Source organism: Pseudorca crassidens, chromosome 6 (genome assembly GCF_039906515.1).
Source record: "Pseudorca crassidens isolate mPseCra1 chromosome 6, mPseCra1.hap1, whole genome shotgun sequence".
NCBI lineage: Eukaryota > Metazoa > Chordata > Mammalia > Artiodactyla > Delphinidae > Pseudorca > Pseudorca crassidens.
The window spans coordinates 75,286,929-75,295,355 of NC_090301.1; the positions used below are offsets into that span (position 1 = coordinate 75,286,929).

The window sequence follows — 8,427 nt, forward strand, 5'->3', positions numbered from 1 at the left end:
TAGAGTTGAGACCTATTTACTACTATAACATAGTCTACTACTACAAGTATTATTTAAGTAGAATTAATATTTTGTGTAAATGTTATTTAGTACACTAAAAATCTCTTTATTGAGCTTGTTCTCTATATCAGGTACCCCACCTCTATATTAGCATTGTGATGTCATTGACCATCTTGATAAGAAGAGTTTTGATGAAGTAGGGAGCATGGAAGCCATATCAGAGTATACATAAGAGAAAGGTGTGAAATAGTAACATTTCTCATCAACTGAGACTTTTTGCTGAGAGTGTGGGTAGAGAAACAGGGTGAAAACAAACAACAAAAAACTAGATTGAAGTCAATGAAAGTTTTTTTTATATAATTTTTTTTATTTTGAATAATTTTAAATTTACAGACAAGTTGCAAACATAGTGCAGAGTTTTCTATATATCTCCCATTCAGTTCCCCCCTTTTTACCATTTTATATTACCATGGCATATTTGTAAAAACTAAGAGACTGACATTTTTACATTACTATTAACTACTATTCAGACTTTATTTGGATTTCACCAGTTTTTCTGTTAAGGTCCTCTTTCTGTTGCAAGATCCAGTCCAGAGTACTACAAGTAGCTTTCACAAAGTTAGAGGAAATCATTAATATTGATATGATGAGGAAAGCAATGAATATATAAATAGCCCAAAAACAAACTACTAGAGATAAAAATTAGAATATCTGAAGTTACATACCATATAAGCTTCCACCTAAAGAAATTAGAACAAGAACAAATTAAACCCCAAAACAGGTAGAAGTAAGGCAACAACAAACAACAGAAATAGAACACAGAAAATGCAGAGAAAATTAATGAAACTAAAAGCTGGTTCTTCGAAAAGGTAAATGAAACTAATCAACTGCTTGCTAGGATAATCAAACATAAACAGAATAAACAATTTACCACTAACAGGAAAAGGCAACGGAACATCACTACAGATTCTAAAGATAGTAAAAAGATAATAAAATAATGTCAAAAACTTTATAACAACAAATTTTAAAAGTTAGACAAACGGGCAAATTTCTTAAGTGACTCCAACTACTAAAGCTTATTCAAGAAGATGTAGATAACCAGAATAGTTCTACATCTATTTAGGAAATTGAGTTTATAGTTAATTTTCCTACAAAAATATCTTTAGACCAAGAGGTCTTTACTGGTGAATTCTACAAAACTTTAAGGGAAGAAATAATAAGGAATCCCCACAATCTCTTCCAGAAAAAAGAAGGAACATTTTCCAACCATTGTAGAAGACCAATATTATTCTGTTATCAGAATCAAAGACATTACTCAAAAGTAAAACTACTGATCAAAATCCTTCATGAATGCAGATGCAAAAATCCACAAGCAGACATTTGAAACCATGTACAGTAATATACAAAAATAAAGTAGATTAACAAGTGGGATCTATCACAAGAATGAAAAGTTGATTTAACACTTGAAAATTTATCAATTTAATTCGTTGTAGTAAAAGACTAAAATAGAAAGTTAATAAAATCATTTAACTAGATGCAAAAAGTCATTTGACAAAATTCAACATAATACAAAATTAGAAGGCAACTCGACTCCTTCAAAGTTATAAAGTATATCGATATAAAACCTAAACCTAACATTGTAACTAATGATAAAATATCAGATAATTTCCTCCTAATATCAGAAACAAGGTGCAGATTTCTTTTCATCCCACTTCTATACAATGTGTCCTAGCCACTGGAATAAGATAAGAAAAAGAAATAATAGTGCTTGTTACTCAATATTCAGACTAACAAATCATTGAACTGATACTTCATTAAAAAAGATATAAAGGTGACTAATGAGCACATGAATGTTTTTCAATATCATTTATTATTAAGAAATGCAAACTAAAACCGCAATGAGATATCATTAGTATATAGTTGAATGTCTAAAATCAAAGACCAAAAATACTAAGTATTTAAAAATGTCAAACAAATGGAACCCATATATATTGTTGGTGAGAGTGCAAAATAATATAGAATCTTTGATAATTAGTATAGGTAAAAACATCATGTTATATAGGTAAAAATATTAATTTAATTAATTTACAATCCAGGATCCAATTTTTAAATATTTCTCCAGGAGAAATAAAAGCACATTCTCACAAAAATACTATTACTCTAATGTTCCTAACAGCTTCATTCATAAGAGCAAAAAACTAGAAAAATCCCAAGTCTGAATTAAATTAGATTAAAAAATTGTGGTACATGCATACAATGAAATACTACTCAGCAATTAAAATAAAAGGACTGCTGATATATGCAAACACATGAATGGATCTTAACAGAATTATGCTAAATGAAAGAATCCAGATACAAAAGCATACTTACTGTGAGTCATTTGAAGGGTAGTAGAATATGCCATCCCAAAATAATAACTGTAGAAATTCAGGACATGCCATTCAAAATATGCCACTTCAATATATTGTTTATTTTGAGCTGTAAGCACTTGAAAAGCAGCAAATGCAGGAAGAGGCTTTCTTTGACCTCCCCTTATCTGCCTAAATTCAGATCCTCCAAAAGGAACTCGACTGTCAATAAATCCATTTCTTGGGAATTTCATTAAACCACAGAAGATTGACTCTTATCAAAGGAGAGTCTAGACATTGACATCACACTCAGACAAACTTTGTGATTAACTACCATATCTTCCATCTATTCTTCTAAAGGCCCATTCATCTGTCCTAAAAATTATTTACTTTCCCCTAAGAGACTTACATTCCTCCTTGCATGTCCCTGTTAAAATGGTAATTAAGTCTGAATTCTAAAGTCACCTCTCTGAGTTACTCATTTTTTCCCTGGTTATCTCTCATGCATATTTAAGGTATATATGTTATTAAGTTTTGGTTTTTCTCTTTTTAATCTGTGTTTTATAACAGGAATCTCAGCTAAGAACTCAGAAGAACAGAGGGAAAATTATTTTTCATTCCCTACACCTTTCATATGCATTTTTAGAAAAGGCAAATCTACTGTGATAGTAAGCAAATCAGCATTTGTCAGAAGCCATGGAGTAGGAAAAGGTTAATGACTGCAATGGTGCAAGAGGAAAGTTTATGGAATGATGCAAATGCTCTATGTCTTCACTGTAATGGTAGTAGTTACACTCATTTAAGTTGATATTTTTTAATTGGCAAATCACCCTGTTTCAGTAAAGAGGTGTCAGGGAGCTGGGTCTAAGAACGAGAACTTCAGGGAAATGTGCAGGTTTTTTGATGTTGGTTTAAAAGCTGAGGTAGCTGAAAGGAATTGAGATGTTAAAAATTTAGGAGTCCTTGGTATGTAGTGTCAAAGAGATAATAATGAAGCTTGTAATTCTTTATTTAGGCCAAGTACCAACTAAGAGTAAAATTCTAGGTAACCAGGGAGCACTACCATAAAAAAATTTTAAATGAATAAAGAATGTTGACATTGTGCTCTCAGAGAGTTACTTGGGATGGCATTGGATAGCTCAAAGAGAGAGAAGAATCTCAAATATAAAAGTTATTATTTCAAAGCAGAGAATGAAATGTCCATGCTGAAAGACTTTCTCTTTGAACAGTTTTAGGGTTATTGCTGCAAACCAAAATCAGAGATTGCTTCCACTACATACAAAAAGATAATTTACCAAAATGTCTGGATATGAAATTAATATACAAATTCAATAGCTTTCCTATTTTAAAAATTTAATAACTATATTAAAAGAATTAGGCTCCTGAAAAACTAAACACTTGTTTGACCCAGTTCCTGATTCTCATTTCTTTAGATTATGAGTCTGCCTGAATATCAGGACAAACTTCTAGCTTTGTAGACTGCTGGATTTTTAATGATATGATGACTTTTCTAGGAAGTCTTTAACAGTTGATTATTGCCTAAATCAATATGATAATGAATAAAAGGCCATTTTTAATGGTTGGGTTAAAAATTAAAGGATGACCAAACCACACAGAAAGTGCATAGGCTCACCACAAGTAAATCTACCAACTTGACTCTAACACCAATTTAACTATATGCTTTCAAAATAAGAAAAACTGAACGCATAAGAGAACATATTTGTATAAACTATTGATGCTTCTTTCAAACAATAACATTAGAAAGTTCTTTAAAGCATAGAAGTGTTTTAAGTATCAGAACAACTTTTTCTTTTTAGTTTTGCCATCCTGAGCTTTTGTGACCCTTTATATTCATTTCCTATGTTCCAAATGGCCTAGCCTGTCCTTTTCCTCTATCTCACTTACATGGCCAGGTCTTTTACAATAGGAATGGTTAGCGTCAGAAGAAAAATCTATTCACCAAAGATAATTGAAAATCCCTAAGTGTTCTCCATCTTGTTACCCTTCAGCCTTTCTTTTCTATAGCCATTATTTTAGAAGGTAAGTTCTATCCAAGGCCGAGCTTCTCAAGTTTGATTCTCCCTTTAACCAGTGATCCTCCACTATTATGAACTACAATAGAGGTCAAATTACAGATGAAAATCTTTCACTTCACACATACAGTGCTCTCCATGAGGGGAAGTATTATCAGAATTTATAGAAAATGGAGAAAAAACCAAAACTCTCCAACCCTACTTTCTGTTGCCACAGGTACAGATATGCAGTATGCACATATACATATGTACATATACTATATATAAATTTTTATATAAACTTATAATTTACTTTGTTATATTTAGCAATCAAATAGATGTAATTCCTAATATTCCAAAAATAAATTCACTTATAAGAAAATTCCAGGATATTATGGCTTCAAGTTAAAGTGTTTCAATGATACTTGCAAAAAAAAAAAAAATGTATCTCCATTTAGTCTTTTTAATGTGGGAGAAATTAGGAAATAATATTAACTTCCTGGGAGTAACAGTGTAAGTGACCTTTCTGGAACTAACTTAACCTCCATATAAGCAGAAAGGTTTTTAAGCAGCTTCCCATATACTTAGGGTGTTCAGTGACAGGAAAACTGTTGGTAGATGATTAATGCATTAGCAAGTATATATTATTTGTATACATCCACTACTATCCTTATTCCAGGGTAGATGCACAATAGGGCAAGATAAGTTTATTGTTCTTACACAGTTATGACACAGATCAGGAGAAAATCCTACAGTACATGTAATTATGTAATTATGAAACAGTAATGTGCAAATTAAATTCAGAGAAGAGGTATTAGTGAGAACTGAAGAAGTGGATAAGATTTCACTGACAAAGTTGCCAGTAAGGAAAGGAAGAAGGCATGGAGCTAGAAGGAGAAATGATATTTAAGGAACACAGACTATGTACAATGCAGTATTCTTGGGCACAATCACAGTGCCTGAGCTGGGCCTAGAAGCATGAAATGAAAGAGAAAGGGCATTCCAAGAAAAAGAAATAGCAACTGTTAAGAAAAAGGAGTTGGCCAAAGATGGTAAACTCAAGGGACAAAAGTAATATCTGCCTTCCAGAAACAAGGCTATGCTGAGAAAGAATGAGATCACAAAATAAAATGTAGATAAACCCAGGGACAGAACAAGCTACATAATTTGCTATACTATACGTGATTTCCAATACATAATGAAAATGGTGGGACTTCAAAAATTTTTAAGAATTTTGGGATAGTGATAGCAGTGTGTTAAACAAGAATCAGGCCTTTCTACATACATGGCCCTGAGTGCAGCACAGGTCACAGGCCAATGAAGCCAGCTCTGCTGAAGGACATTATAAAGGAACCTGAGATTTAGGTATAAAAGCTTGATAACTGATGAGCAATAGGGGAAAACAGGCTCCTAAGCCAGGGAATGACTTGAAATTAGTTATTTAGGAAGATTTTACTGGCAGCAGCATATAGGCTGAATTGAGAAGACCTCAGACTGGAGACATGAAGAAGAGTTCAGAATTCAGAGTTCAGAGACAATTGCAATCATCATAGCCTGAGGGAGAGGCTTGTACCAGCCTGGTGGAGATGGAAATGAAGAAGAAAGAAAATTCTGACATATATAGCATGATGATAGATTTTTACCCCCTAAAGTCACAAACATGGTAATAAATTTTTGCTTCATTTTGGTTTTAACTGGAAGACTGAGAAAATGATCATAACACATACAAAATGACCACACTGTGAAATGACACACGCCTTAGGAGTGAAATCAATGAGACCACATAGAGAGCTGTCATCTGAGGTAACAGGTAGCTATCTAGGTTAGAATTCAACTCAAGTTAAATTTCCTGAACATTTAAACTTTCAATGGTGGAAAAGGCTAATTTAGAAAATGATAATTTCCATGATTCTATAAGGGTTCAAATTTTTGGCTGCAGTATTAGTTTCCTATTGCTGCTCTAACAAATTACCACAAACTTAGTGGCTTAACCAGACACTGTTGGTAAGGCTGCATTCTTTCTGGAGACTCTAAAAGAAGAATCTGTTTCCTTGCTTTTCCAGTTTCTAGAGGCCCCTTACATTCCCTAGGCTATGTCCTTCTTCCATCTTCAGTATCAGTAGGGTAGCACTTTTAAATCTCTCTCTCTCTCTCTGCCCACTCCAGCTCACACACACACACACACACACACACACACACACACACACACACACACACACACACACACACCCCACTCCCCTTCCCCCAGATATGCACACCTCTATCTCGGTCTTTTCTGACTTTCTTACCTCTCTCTTATCAAGATTCTTGTGATTACATTGGGACCACCTGATAATCTACCCATCTCAAGATCCTTACTTTAATCACATCTGCAATGTCCATTTTGTCCCATAAGGTAACATATTCAAAGGTTCTGGAGATTAGGAAGTGAACGTTTTATTTTTTCAGGGGAGGGAGCATTATTCTATCTACCACAACCACTGTTAGGAATTGTCATTTGTTGAGAGTTTGGGCTAATTTTCATCTAGTTTTATTCAGCTCTAAGATCCTAGGGTTCTAAGAGACTTGGGGTTTTTTGTTTGTCTGTTGTTTTTTTGTTTGTTTCTGTTTTTTGACAGGAAAGTAGGATTCATTGGTGGGCATGAGTAAGGAGGGGACAGCACCAAGGCTCTCATGAGTGCAGGGCCTGTCATTTGTCCAGGGGACCACAATTAGGGATGTATTTGACCCCACAGGTATCTGAGATGAGCCGCTCTTCTGCCACCACGTTTTCAAATTCATCCACATTGAACTTAGTAAATCCCCACTTCTTGGAGATGTGCATCTTCTGGTGGTCGGGGAACTTGAACTTGGCCTTGCAGAGGGCCTCAGTCACATGCTCCTTGTTCTGTAGCTTGGTGCCAATGGGCATTATGACTTGGCCAACGTGGACTCTGGCCACTGTGCCCTGGGGATTTCCAAAGGCACCGCACATACCTACCTGGAGCCTAGATTGAGGACAGCATGCCAGTCATGAATGCCCACTGGAAAGGGCTGTATCCAGGGTCCCTTAGGGCATCCTGTACAGGCGACAGGCTGCACACACTACCGAGGAGGCTGCTGTTTGCAGCCATTGCATGCTGGGCCCCCCACGGGGAAAAGACCATGGTTGGCTTAATTGGCTGATTCTCAGATGTGTGCAATCAAAATAAATGCAAAAAGTACAATGTAAGCAGATATTTAATTTTTGAAAATGTTGATCTTATATTTTCCTGACACCTTTGTGTTACACAATATGCATATAAAATTCCTTTAGAAAAACTATAAATTCTTGCATCTCCTCTCAATCATACGATTTATATAATTTTGAGAACACAGCAGCCCTGCAGCAAAACATTCAATGAATTATTAAAAAGTGCTGAGAACTGCTTTATGGGTATAAAGAGCTAAATAAGGATCATCTAATTCTACCAGTTATTAACATATAAATTCAAAAAAAGGAAAAAGTCCACATACAGGTATTTTGTCCAAAATTAATGTTTCCTACTTTTAAGAAGGTCATAAGAGCAAAAATGACATAAACTTTGGATCCACTTCACTTCACACATTTATTTATTCATCAATATTTCCATAAGTAAATTTGTTAACCTAAGTGTAAATGTTTCAGAGGAAAAAAATTCAGAATAAATCAAGGAAAAATACAGGAAATTAAAAGGAATAATAAATATGTGAATACACATAATCACATTCACTAGAATGAAAGCTCAGATAAAACAGTACATACCTTAGGGCATCATTCATTATCACACATACACATAAATGTATATACAGCAGTGACACATTTGGGAAAGATGAACAAATTGAAGAGTTCATAAGAAAGATTTGAGGAAAGGTTTGGAAAATGAGGAAAGGTTAAAAGAAGAAGGCATGTTCAGTCAAATGAACATACCAAAAGGAAATATGATTATTTACAAATATATATATAATGAAATGATAAAAAACAAGACAAAGACAGAAAATATGAACTAGGAAAGACATGCAAAAATTAAGAAAATCTTTAAACAATGAAGGATGTAAACCTAAAGAAT

General features: G+C 34.1%; 1 non-coding gene across 1 annotated transcript; it reads right to left on the reverse strand.

The window, feature by feature from the left end:
- Positions 1 to 7,391: 7,391 nt before the first annotated feature.
- On the reverse strand, positions 7,392 to 7,527 carry LOC137226846 (small nucleolar RNA SNORA70). The gene has a single exon (XR_010944547.1). It is a non-coding gene; the product is annotated as a small nucleolar RNA SNORA70 (small nucleolar RNA).
- Positions 7,528 to 8,427: the final 900 nt, after the last annotated feature.